Below are 14,128 nucleotides of genomic sequence, written 5' to 3'. Positions count from 1 at the left end.
TGACGTGCACATAGCGATAAGTGGCGAGAGTGTGTGTGAAGAAGTACACCCCTGTAGGATTATGTCCTACTCGAATAGCCGCGTCCTCGGATATGGACTACTTGGAAACATATGTTGTTCATAGATAACTTTAATGGCTACTCAGAAAAGTATCAAGATAAGTGTGAGTGTCATGGATGGCATTTCCGTAGGAAGACGGGAATGATTCCATGATGGTGTATTGTTGTGAAGTTAGTTGACTTGTGTGCGAGAAAACAAAGTTGTCAAAACTATTTAAAAACATAGTTTGTCTAGCCAAGAGTCAAAGGTGGCTTGCTGCATGAAACACCACAACCCCCTTTAGTGATACCTGAGCATGAGTATATAGATCTGTTCTAAAGTCTGGCTGAGTACTTTTGTACTCATGTTTGCTTAATAGTTGTTGCAGAGGATACCCATGTTGGAAATATGCCCTAGAGGCAATAATAAATTAGTTATTATTAAATTTCTTAGTTCATGATAATCGTTTATTATCCATGCTATAATTGTATTGATTGGAAACACAATACTTGTGTGGATACATAGACAAAACACTGTCCCTAGTAAGCCTCTAGTTGACTAGCTCGTTGAATAAAGATGGTCAAGGTTTCCTGGCCATAGGCAAGTGTTGTCGCTTGATAACGGGATCACATCATTAGGAGAATCATGTGATGGACTAGACCCAAACTAATAGACTTAACATGTTGATCGTGTCATTTTGTTGCTACAGTTTTCTGCGTGTCAAGTATTTATTCCTATGACCATGAGATCATATAACTCACGGACACCGGAGGAATGCTTTGTGTGTATCAAACGTCGCGACGTAACTGGGTGACTATAAAGATGCTCTACAGGTATCTCCGAAGGTGTTCGTTGAGTTAGTATGGATCGAGACTGGGATTTGTCACTCCGTGTGACAGAGAGGTATCTCGGGGCCCACTCGGTAATACAACATCACACACAAGCCTTGGAAGCAACGTGACTTAGTGTAAGTTGCGAGATCTTGTATTACGGAACGAGTAAAGAGACTTGCCGGTAAGCGAGATTGAAATAGGTATGCGGATACTGACGATCGAATCTCGGGCAAGTAACATACCGAAGGACAAAGGGAATGACATACAGGATTATATGAATCCTTGGCACTGAGGTTCAAACGATAAGATCTTCGTAGAATATGTAGGATCCAATATGGGCATCCAGGTCCCGCTATTGGATATTGACCGAGGAGTCTCTCGGGTCATGTCTACATAGTTCTCGAACCCGCAGGGTCTGCACACTTAAGGTTCGACGTTGTTTTATGCGTATTTGAGTTATATGGTTGGTTACCGAATGTTGTTCGGAGTCCCGGATGAGATCACGGACGTCACGAGGGTTTCCGGAATAGTCCGGAAACGAAGATTGATATATAGGATGATCTCATTTGATTACCGGAAGGTTTTCGGAGTTACCGAGAATGTACCGGGAATGACTAATGGGTTCCGGGAGTTCACCGGGGGGGGGGGGTGGCAACCCACCCCGGGGGAAGCCCATAGGCCTTGAGGGAGGCACACCAGCCCTTAGTGGGATGGTGGGACAGCCCACAAGTGCCCTATGCGCCATACAGATAAAAATCAAAGAGAAAGAAAAAAAAGGAGGAGGTGGGAAGGAAGGGGGACTCCCTCCCACCAAACCAAGTCCAACTCGGTTTGGGGGGAGTCGTCCCCCCTTGGACTCGGCCGACCCCCTTGGGGATCCTTGAGCCCCAAGGCAAGGTCCCCTCCCTCCCACCTATATATACGGAGGTTTTAGGGCTGATTTGGGACGACTTTTCCACGGCAGCCCGACCACATACCTCCACGGTTTTTCCTCTAGGTCGCGTTTCTGCGGAGCTCGGGCGGAGCCCTGCTGAGACAAGGTCATCACCAACCTCCGGAGCGCCGTCACGCTGCCGGAGAACTCTTCTACTTCTCCTTCTCTCTTGCTGGATCAAGAAGGCCGAGATCATCGTCGAGCTGTACGTGTGCTGAACGCGGAGGTGCCGTCCGTTCGGTACTAGATCGTGGGACTGATCGCGGGATTGTTCGCGGGGCGGATCGAGGGACGTGAGGACGTTCCACTACATCAACCGCGTTCTCTAACGCTTCTGCTGTACGATCTACAAGGGTACGTAGATCACTCATCCCCTCTCGTAGATGGACATCACCATGATAGGTCTTCGTGCGCGTAGGAAAATTTTTGTTTCCCTTGCGACGTTCCCCAACAGTGGCATCATGAGCTAGGTTCATGCGTAGATGTCTTCTCGAGTAGAACACAAAAGTTTTTGTGGGTGGTGATGTGCGTTTTGCTGCCCTCCTTAGTCTTTTCTTGATTCCGCGGTATTGTTGGATTGAAGCGGCTTGGACCGACATTACTTGTACGCTTACGAGAGACTGGTTTCATCGTTACGAGTAACTCCGTTGCTCAAAGATGACTGGCAAGTGTCGGTTTCTCCAACTTTAGTTGAATCGGAATTGACCGAGGAGGTCCTTGGATGAGGTTAAATAGCAATTCATATATCTCCGTTGTGGTGTTTGCGTAAGTAAGATGCGATCCTACTAGATACCCATGGTCACCACGTAAAACATGCAACAACAAAATTAGAGGACGTCTAACTTGTTTTTGCAGGGTATGCTTGTGATGTGATATGGCCAACGATGTGATGTGATATATTGGATGTATGAGATGATCATGTTGTAATAGTTAATATGGACTTGCACGTCGATGGTACGGCAACCGACAGGAGCCATAGGGTTATCTTTATAACTAACGTTTGTGCTTGCAGATGCGTTTACTATTTTGCTAGGACGTAGCTTTAGTAGTAATAGCATGAGTAGCACGACAACCCCGATGGGGACACGTTGATGGAGATCATGATGATGGAGATCATGGTGTGACGCCGGTGACAAGAAGATCGTGCCGGTGCTTTGGTGATGGAGATCAAGAAGCACGTGATGATGGCCATATCATGTCACTTATGAATTGCATGTGATGTTAATCCTTTTATGCACCTTATTTTGCTTAGAACGACGGTAGCATTATGAGGTGATCTCTCACTAAAATTTCAAGACGAAATTGTGTTCTCCCCGACTGTGCACCGTTGCTATAGTTCGTCATTTCGAGACACCACATGATGATCGGGTGTGATAGACTCAACGTTCACATACAACGGGTGCAAAACAGTTGCGCAGTCGGAACACTCGGGTTAATCTTGACGAGCCTAGCATGTGCAGACATGGCCTCGGAACACATGAGACCGAAAGGTCAAGCATGAATCGTATAGTTGATATGATTAACATAGAGATGCTTACCACTGAAACTATTCTCGACTCACGTGATGATCGGACTTGAGATAGTGGATTTGGATCATGTACCACTCAAATGACTAGAGAGATGTACTTTTTGAGTGGGAGTTCTTAAGTAATATGATTAATTGAACTAATTGTCATGAACATACTCTAATGGTCTTTGCGAATTACGATGTAGCTTGCGCTATAGCTCTACTGTTTTTTTATATGTTCCTGGAGAAAATTTAGTTGAAAGTTGATACTAGCAAACTTTGCAGACTGAGTCTGTAAAACCGAGGATTGTCCTCGTTGCTGCGCAGAAGGCTTATGTCCTTAATGCAACACTCGGTGTGCTGCACCTCGAGCGTCGTCTGTGGATGCTGTGAACATCCGACATACACGTTTCTGATGACTACACGATAGTTCAGTGCAAAATACTTAAATGGCTTAGAAGCAAGGCGCCGAAAACATTTTAAAACGTCACGGAACATAAGTGATGTTCTAAAAAGATGAAATTGTGATTTCATGCTTGTGCCCTTGTTAAGAGGTATGAGACCTCCAACAAGATTCTTTGTCCACAAAGTAAAGGAGAAAAGCTCAATCGTTGAGCATGTGCTCAGATTGTCTGAGTACGACAATCACTTGAATAAAGTGGGAGTTAATCTTCCAGATGAGATAGTGATGGTTCTCCAAAGTCACTGCCACCAAGCTGTGAGAGCTTCGTGATGAAATATAACATATCAAGGATAGATACAATGATCCTTGAGCGATTCGCGATGTTTGACACTGCGAAAGTAGAAATCAAGAAGGAGCGTCAATAGTTGATGGTTTGTAAAACCACTAAGTTTCAAGAAAGGCAAGGGCTAGAAGGGATACTTCGTGAAATGGCAAAACAGTTGCTGCACTAATGAAGAGACCCAAGATTAAACCCAAACCCGAGACTAAGTGCTTCTGTAATGAGGGGAACAGTCACTGAGGCGGAGCAACTCTAGATACTTGGTAGATAAGAAGGCTGGCAAAAGTCGAAAGAAGTGTATTTGATATACATGATGTTGATGTGTACTTTACTAGTACTCCTAGTAGCATGAGGGTATTGGATACCGGTTCGGTTGCTAAGTGATTAGTAACACGAAATGAAAGCTACGGCATAAACGGAGACTAGCTAAAGGCGAGGTGACGATACGTGTTGGAAGTGTTTCCAAGGTTGATATGATCAAACGTCGCACGCTCCCTCTACCATCGGGATTGGTATTAAACCTAAATAATTGTTATTTGGTGCTTGCATTAAGCATAAACATGATTGGATCGTGTTTATTGCAATACGATTATTCATTTAAAGAGAATAATGGTTACTCTGTTTGCTTGAATAATCACCTTCAACGGTTTATTGAATCTCGATCGTAGTGTTACACATGTTCATGATATTGGTGCCAAAAGAAACGAGTTGATGATGATAGTACCACTTACTTGTGGCATTGCCGCTTGAGTCATGTTAGTATAAATTGCATGAAGAGGCTCCATGCTGATGGATCTTTGTACTCACCTGATTTTGAATCACTAGTGACAGGCAAATCATACCACATGAGCAGTGCCTTGTTTCCATTGAGATGAAATAAGATAGTAACTTGTTGGAAAGTGATACATTTTGATGTATGCAGTCCAATGGGTGCTGAGGCACGAAGTGGATATCATTATGTTCTTACTTCACTGACGATTTGAGTAGATACTAGAGTATTTACTTAATGAATCACAAGTCTGAAATATTGAAAAGTTCAATTCTGTTTCGGAGTGAAGTTCGTCGTAACAAGAGGATAAACTGTCTACGATATGATCATAGAAATGAATATCTGAGTTACGAGTTTTGGTACGCAGTTAAGACAATGTGGAAATTGATTCGCAGTTCATGCCACCTGGAACATCATAGTGTGATGATGTGTGTGAACGTCATAGCCACGCACTATTTGGTATGGTGCGTACTATGATGTCTCTTATCGAATTACCACTATCGTTTATGGGTTATGCATTAGAGACAACCGCACTCACTTTAAGTAGGGCACCGCGTATTTCCGTTGAGATGACACAGTATAGACTGAGGTTTAGAGAAATCTAAATTGTCGTTTCTTGAAAGTTTGGGGCTTCGACACTTATGTGAAAAAGTTTCAGTCTGATAAGCTCGAACCCAAAGCGGATAAATGCATCTTCATAGGATATCCAAAACAGTTGGGTACATCTCCTATCTCAGATCCGAAAGCAAAGTGTTTGTTTCTAGAAACGGATCCTTTCTCGAGGAATGGTTTCTCTTGAAAGAATTGAGTGGGAGAGTGGTGGAACTTGATGAGGTTATTGAACCGTCACTTCAACCAGTGTGTAGCAGGGTGCAGGAAGTTGTTCCTGTGGCACCTACACCAATTGAAGTGAAAGCTGATGATGGTGATCATCGAGCATCGGATCAAGTTACTACAAACCTCGTAGGTTGACAAGGTCACGTACTACTGCATAATGGTACGGTAACCCTGTCTTGGAGGTCATGTTGTTGAACAACTATGAACCTACGAGATATGGAGAAGCAATGGTGGGCCCGGATTCCGACAAATGGCTGGAAGCCATGAAATCCGAGAGAGGATCCATGTATGAAAACAAAGTGTAGACTTTGGAAGAACTACTTGATGGTCAGAGGACTATTGAGTAAAGATGGGTCTTTAAAGGAAAGACAGACGATGATGGTGATAAATCACTATTAAGAAAAGCTCGACTTGTCGCAAAGATGTTTCCGACAAGATCAAACTGTTGACTGTGATGAGTCTTTCTCACTCGTAGTGATGCTAAAGGTCTGTTAGAATTATGTTAGTTGTTGATGCATTATTTATGAAATATTGCACATAGGATGTCAAAACATTGTTTTCTCAACGGTTTCTTTGAGCAAACATTGTATGTGATACAACCAGAAGGTTTTGTCGATCCTAAAGATGCTAGCAAGTATGCAAGCTCCAGTGATCCTTCAATGGACTGGTGCAAGCATATCGGAGTTGGAATATACACTTTGATGAGATGATCAAAGATTTTGGGTTTGTACAAGGTTTATGAGAAACTTGTATTTCCAAGGAAGTGAGTGGGAGCACTATAGAATTTTTGATAAGTATATGTGGTTGACATATTGTGGATCAGAAGTAATGTAGAATTTCTGTAAAGCATACAAGCTTGTCTGAAAGGAGTTTTTCAAAGGAATACCTGGATTGAGCTACTTGAACGTTGAGCATCAAAGATCTATGGAGATAGATCAAAAGCGCTTAATAGAATTTTCAACAAGATGCATGCCTTGACAAGTTTTTGAAAGAGTTCAAAAATAGATCAGCAAAGAAGGAGTTCTTGGTTGCGTTGTGAGGTGTGAATTTGAGTAAGACTCAAAACCCGACCACGGCAGAATAAAGAGAATAGACGAAGGTCGTCTTCTATGCCTTAGCCGTAGAATGTAAAGTATGCCATGCTGTGTACCGCACCTGATGTGTGCCTTGACTCAAAATCTGTTGAGAGGTACAGAGAGTGATCCATGATTGAATCACTAGCAGCGGTCAAAATTTATCCTTAGTAACTAATGGACTAAGGAATTTTTCTCGATTATGGAGGTGCTTAAAGAGTTCGTCGTAAAGGGTTACGTCGATGCAAGCTTTGACACTAATCCGAATAACTATGAGTAGTGAAACGGATTCATATAGTAGAGTAGATATTTGGAGTATTTCCGAATAACACATAGTAGCAGTATCTATAAGATGACATAAAGATTTGTAAAGAACACACGGATCTGAAAGTTTCAGAACCGTTGACTAAAACCTCTCTCAAGAGCAAGACATGATCAGACCCCATAACAATATGGGTGTTGGATTCTTTGGAATCACATGGTGATGTGAACTAGATTATTGACTCTAGTGCAAGTGGGATACTGTTGGAAATATGCCCTAGAGGCAATAATAAATTAGTTATTATTATATTTCTTAGTTCATGATAATCGTTTATTATCCATGCTATAATTGTATTGATTGGAAACACAATACTTGTGTGGATACATAGACAAAACACTGTCCCTAGTAAGCCTCTAGTTGACTAGCTCGTTGATCAAAGATGGTCAAGGTTTCCTGGCCATAGGCAAGTGTTGTCGCTTGATAACGGGATCACATCATTAGGAGAATCATGTGATGGACTAGACCCAAACTAATAGACGTAGCATGTTGATCGTGTCATTTTGTTGCTACTGTTTTCTGCGTGTCAAGTATTTATTCCTATGACCATGAGATCATATAACTCACGGACACCGGAGGAATGCTTTGTGTGTATCAAACGTCGCAACGTAACTGGGTGACTATAAAGATGCTCTACAGGTATCTCCGAAGGTGTTCGTTGAGTTAGTATGGATCGAGACTGGGATTTGTCACTCCGTGTGACGGAGAGGTATCTCGGGGCCCACTCGGTAATACAACATCACACACAAGCCTTGCAAGCAATGTGACTTAGTGTAAGTTGCGGGATCTTGTATTACGGAACGAGTAAAGAGACTTGCCGGTAAGCGAGATTGAAATAGGTATGCGGATACTGACGATCGAATCTCGGGCAAGTAACATACCGAAGGACAAAGGGAATGACATACGGGATTATATGAATCCTTGGCACTGAGGTTCAAACGAGAAGATCTTCGTAGAATATGTAGGATCCAATATGGGCATCCAGGTCCCGCTATTGGATATTGACCGAGGAGTCTCTCGGGTCATGTCTACATAGTTCTCGAACCCGCAGGGTCTGCACACTTAAGGTTCGACGTTGTTTTATGCGTATTTGAGTTATATGGTTGGTTACCGAATGTTGTTCAGAGTCCCGAATGAGATCATGGACGTCACGAGGGTTTCCGGAATAGTCCGGAAATGAAGATTGATATATAGGATGATCTCATTTGATTACCGGAAGGTTTCCGGAGTTACCGGGAATGTACCGGGAATGACGAATGGGTTCCGGGAGTTCACCGGGGGGGGGGGGGGGGGGCAACCCACCCCGGGGGAAGCCCATAGGCCTTGAGGGAGGCACACGAGCCCTTAGTGGGCTGGTGGGACAGCCCACAAGTGCCCTATGCGCCATAGAGATAAAAATCAAAGAGAAAGAAAAAAAAAGGAGGAGGTGGGAAGGAAGGGGGACTCCCTCCCACCAAACCAAGTCCAACTCGGTTTGGGGGGGGGAGTCCTCCCCCCTTGGACTCGGCCGACCCCCTTGGGGCTCCTTGAGCCCCAAGGCAAGGTCCCCTCCCACCCACCTATGTATACGGAGGTTTTAGGGCTGATTTGAGACGACTTTTCCACGGCAGCCCGACCACATACCTCCACGGTTTTTCCTCTAGATCGCGTTTCTACGGAGCTCGGGCGGAGCCCTGCTGAGACAAGGTCATCACCAACCTCCGGAGCGCCGTCACGCTGCCGGAGAACTCTTCTACCTCTCCGTCTCTCTTGCTGGATCAAGAAGGCCGAGATCATCGTCGAGCTGTACGTGTGCTGAACGCGGAGGTGCCGTCCGTTCGGTACTAGATCGTGGGACTGATCGCGGGATTGTTCGCGGGGCGGATCGAGGGACGTGAGGACGTTCCACTACATCAACCGCATTCTCTAACGCTTCTGCTGTACGATCTACAAGGGTACGTAGATCACTCATCCCCTCTCGTAGATGGACATCACCATGATAGGTCTTCGTGCGCGTAGGAAAATTTTTGTTTCCCTTGCGACGTTCCCCAACAACCCACGAGCCAACAGGTGGGTTCTTTCTAGACATCAATGATGAGGAGTAGCTGGTGTCCCAGCTACGATCTGGCCCATTTCAGAAGGGATCTGTAGATAGTCAGGCTTTATGCCTTATCCTTTCATTTGTCTGTACTCAGACAGCTTTATACTTCCGTTGGTTTGTATGACTTAGATTGTATGACTTTGAGTGTTGGGTCGTGTGACCCCTGCTTGTATGAACATATTATGCAAGACTCTTCCGAGTCTTCTAAATAAATGTCGTGATGTTGTATGGTTATGTTGTGATGCCATTGTTCTATCTATGCATATCTAGTATGTCATGCGTACGTGTGATGCACTGTGATATGTATGGGATTCGACACCTAGTCGTATGCCTTAGTAGCTCTCTATACAGAGAAATGCCCCTTTGTGATTCCACCGAGCCTTGGTAGTTCGCTACTGCTTCGGACACATTTGTTGACCGGCATGTATCCTTCTTAGCTGTTGTGTTTGTCCCTACGAGGAAATGTCACACGGTGTAATGGAGTCCTTGTAGCTTGCTACGACTCTTCTACACTCGCTGTTGACCAACACCTGCTTTGCTGGGTTATGTATGCATGTCTCTGTACAGTCGAGCCACTTGAGTTTATGACTAGATATGTCGACCTGGGTTCTTTGATATTGGAATGCTAGCAACACTAATGCATACGTGAGTCAAAAGGCGGAAACGGTCCCGGCTAAGGTAAGGTGGCAGCCGTGGGGATAACCATGCGTGAGACCGCAAAAGGGATGCAATGTGTTACAGGCTGGATTCCTATGACTTAGGATCGGAATCCCGGCGGCGTTGGTATCAGAGCCTGACTAACTGTAGGATTACCAAGCCAAACTGGTCGAAGTTGAGTCTAGAATTTCTTTAGTTATATATAAGGGAATTGTTTGTGGAAGGAAATGTAAGATTCTTGCTTCTCTTCTTAAGTTATTCTATTCTGGTCATCCTCGTCTTTTCTGCGGGGATTAAGAACTAGGTTACTTATCTTTCTCTCAGGATCGTGTATTATTAATCGGTAGGTTGTAGGAAAAATGAGTCGAGAGTTACTTCGAGTTTCTTTTATTCCAAGGAAAAGAAAGTAAGTTTTGATGACCATGGAATTGAACTTGATAGTTGAGTGGCTATGCTATCCTATCTTATGTGGGTTGTATCAAAATTGTTTTGAGCATTTACAGTCGTTATGCTGCCCAATTTTGTCTCTAGAGCTCTAATGCCTTTTGCATTCCTCTCTATTTTCATATGCCTGGCCATCCTTCTCGTCAGGTTGTCCGTCTGACTAGGTGCATTGATGTGCTGGGTCACACGGCCATTTTAGTCAGGATGATGTCAGTAGCCGGTTACCTCTGGTACCCAGAGTATACAGTGGAGGAGCAGTACCAGGATTTCAACCAGAGTCATTACCTATGCACTGTGAGGGTATTCCCAGATTACCCTGGAGCCGAGGAGCCGATCCATTGGTCTTATGGATTGGGGGTTACTGTTGTCATGGCGGTACAAGATGCTGCCTATTCACTTTGACCATCATGAGAGCCATACATGCACTGCTGCAGAATTCGGAATTCTGCTATGTTCCCGCCTCTCAACCAGGAGAAGAAGGATAACTCAGTGGGGTCTACTTTGATTCCTCTATGGAGGATCCGCTGCTGCAGTCTACCACTGAGATGTTAGAGAATAGAGACAGAGATGCTCGTGCCCTTCGTATGGAGCTCTATGCTACACGTGCCCGTCTGTGGACGGCTTGTACACAGCTGGCACCCGCAGTCCAGACAGGGTATGGAGATATGGAGATGTTGAACCTTGTTAGGAACCATCTTCTAGCTCATGTTGACTGGCCTGCTATAGGAGGAGTCACCCCTCTTCGGGGACCTCTACTACCATCAGTCAGGGGACCAAGGCCACACCCGTGTCCTTACGGTTCTCAGGGGTCTCAGGCTCGAGTTTTTCCTGATCCGCAGGTTGAGCTTCCAGGCCATGGAGGCAACCTTTATGAGATGTTTTATGCGGATGCCTGAACCGTGAGTGGAGGAGTAGTATGGTAGTGGTTGTACTTCCACAGTCCTGTGTGTCTTGTGGAGTATGCTTATGTCGTAAGATGAGTTCCGGAGGCATAGATAAATAATGTATAGGAAGCTTGGAAAGCCGTTGATGAGTAGTATCATCTTTTCAGTAGTTTGCTCTTCGGTTGAGGTTGTACTGAGCAATGTAATGGTGTGTATGAACCATGGTGTATATATAGCAGTTTCTTATTACCATGTTGTTCGGATGTTCATTTCCGCATTCCATGTGTTCAGTGCATTCATAATCCATAGCTAGTATTGATGTTGATATTGGTCTAAGCTGTGAGTTTATTTGTCAGGATGGTGTTCACCAGGTTGAACCGTGCCCCTGCCCATGAGCAGGGAGAAGGTAGTCAGGCATCGCAGGCGGAATTGCCTCACCCGCCTTCTCTGGCGGAAGTTATGCTTGAGGCGGAAAGAAACAAAAGAGATACCAACCGTCTGCTAGAGCGTATTGAGCAAAATATGGCTCGTTAGTCGAGGAATGATGTAGTGTCCCTCAATGACTTCGTGAAGCTGAATCCTCTGAAGTTCCATCACTCCATCGATCCTCTCGACGCTGATGATTGGTTATGCAGTATATCGCGCAAGATTCGCTCTGTCAATGTTTCTGAGGCCGACAAGGTGACCTTTGCGGCGTACTTTCTCGAAGGACCCGCCAATCTGTGGTGGGAGAACTTTGAAGCTATGCGTCCTGCCGGACCAGCAGCCACATGGGCAGACTTTAGTACAGCCTTCCGTTTGCACCACATTCCAGAGGGTCTGATGGAATGTAACAGAGAGGAATTCTATGCCTTCACCCAGGGAAAGTTGACCGTGGATGCTTATAGCCGCGAGTTCGGTAACCTTGCTCGCTACGCAACTGAAGAGGTGTCAACTGATGCTAAGAAGCAATCAAGATTCTGCAAGGGTCTGTGCCCTGAACTGCGTCGTGACCTGCGCCTCCATGAATGTACAAGCTTTCAAGCTCTTGTCAACAAGGCGATAAGTGCCGAGACTGGTCATACCGACTGTGAAGCCACGAAGAAGCACTCACGTGACTCTGGCTCCTCATCTGGTTCCACGTTTCCAAAATGCAGTCTGTGGGTTCCAAATAACTCTCTGCCACCAAGATATACCCGAGAACATCCTATGTGGCGCCTCAGGCGAATCAGACCAACCCTCCAGCAAAGACCTATGGTGGTCCAGCTAGCAATGTTGCACCATGTGCCAATCAGGTGATCTGTTACAAGTGCGGAGAACCAGGGCACTACTCAAGAGAGTGTCCTTAGAATATACGTGCCAAGCAACCTGGAAAGTCCGTTGGGCAAGGCAAGTCGGGCAAAGCTTACTATGTGAAGCCAACTCGTGCACGTGGTTGCGTGAATTATGTTTCAGCAAAAGAAACTGTAGAGGATCTCGACGTCATATTGTGTACGCTCCTTGTTAATCATCACCCAACGTCTGTCCTTTTTGACACTGGGTCATCTCATTCCTTCATTTCAGAAAGTTATGCACAGTTGCATAACATGTCCTTTTGTCATATGCCAATCCCATTGGTTGTCCAAACCCCTGGTTGTAAGTGGCAAACCTCTAGGATAACCTATGACAATGAAATCCTAGTAGACAGGCTAGTTTTTCTAGCATCGTTTATAGCCCTGAAATCTTCGGACTTCAATATCATCTTGGTTATGGATTGGATGTCAGCTCATTATGCCAAGATTGATACTCATTCTAGAAATGTTCAGCTTACCCATCCCTCGGGTGAGATAGTTAATGTCTCTACTGGAGTTGCCAAATGCCAATTCTATTCCCCAATGCCAACCCTCTTCCAGAACTTGAAGACATTCTAGTAGTCCGTGACTTCCCGGATGTTTTTCCAGAAGAACTGCCAGGAAATCCACCTGACAGGGATGTAGAGTTTGTGATAGACCTTGTTCCGGGAACTGTTCCAATAGCCACAAGACCCTATAATATGGCACCCCTGGAGCTAGCCGGACTTAAGAAGCAACTAGATGAGGCATTGAATAAAGGTTTCATTCGTCCTATCTCTTCTCCTTGGGCTTGTCCCGTCCTCTTCGTCAAGAAGAAAGATGGAACGGATCGGATGGTTGTAGATTATCAACCAGTTAACCTGGTCACCATAAAGAACAAGTATCCGATCCCCAGGATCAATGATTTGTACGATCAGCTCGTTGGATCCTCATTCTTCTCCAAAATGGATTTGGGTTTGGCTTACCATCAAATCAAGATCAAGAACGGGGACATTCCAAAATCGGCTTTTGTCACTCGTTATGGACAATATGAGTACACCGTCATGTCCTTCGGTTTAACCAATGCCCCAGCCACTTTCTCTCGCTTGATGAATTCAATCCTCATGGAGTATTTGGATAAATTCGTCGTGGTATACCTCGATGATATTCTCATCTACTCGAAGAACGAACAAGAACATGCCGAGCATCTAAGGTTGGTATTGATGAAACTTCGAGAGCATCGCCTATATGCCAAGTTTTCAAAATGTGAATTCTGGTTACCAGAAGTGACCTATCTAGGCCAAGTAATCTCTGGTAAGGGTATTGCTGTCAATCCCGAGAGAGTTCAAGCCGTCCTTGATTGGACTCAACCTGAATCGGTTAAGCAAGTTAGGAGTTTTCTTGGTCTAGAGAGCTATTGTCGCCGCTTCGTCGAGAATTACTCCAAGGTTGCAAAGCCTCTAACTTAACTCCTCAAGGAAGATAAAAAAGTTCGAGTGGACACCACAGTGTGAGCATAGTTTTCAGGAATTGAAAAGACGCCTGACTTCCGCACTTGTGTTGCTACCACCAGATTTTTCTAAGGACTTTGTTATCTATTGCAACGCCTCGCGACAAGGATTAGGTTGCATTCTCATGCAGGGTCGTCATATGATTGCATACGCATCTCGACAGTTGCGTCCAGATGAGGATAATTATCCCACACATGATCTTAAGCTTG

This window comes from Hordeum vulgare, chromosome 6H (assembly GCF_904849725.1).
Source record: "Hordeum vulgare subsp. vulgare chromosome 6H, MorexV3_pseudomolecules_assembly, whole genome shotgun sequence".
NCBI lineage: Eukaryota > Viridiplantae > Streptophyta > Magnoliopsida > Poales > Poaceae > Hordeum > Hordeum vulgare.
The sequence above is the reverse complement of the archived record's forward strand: the minus strand, read 5'-3'. Positions refer to the sequence as shown.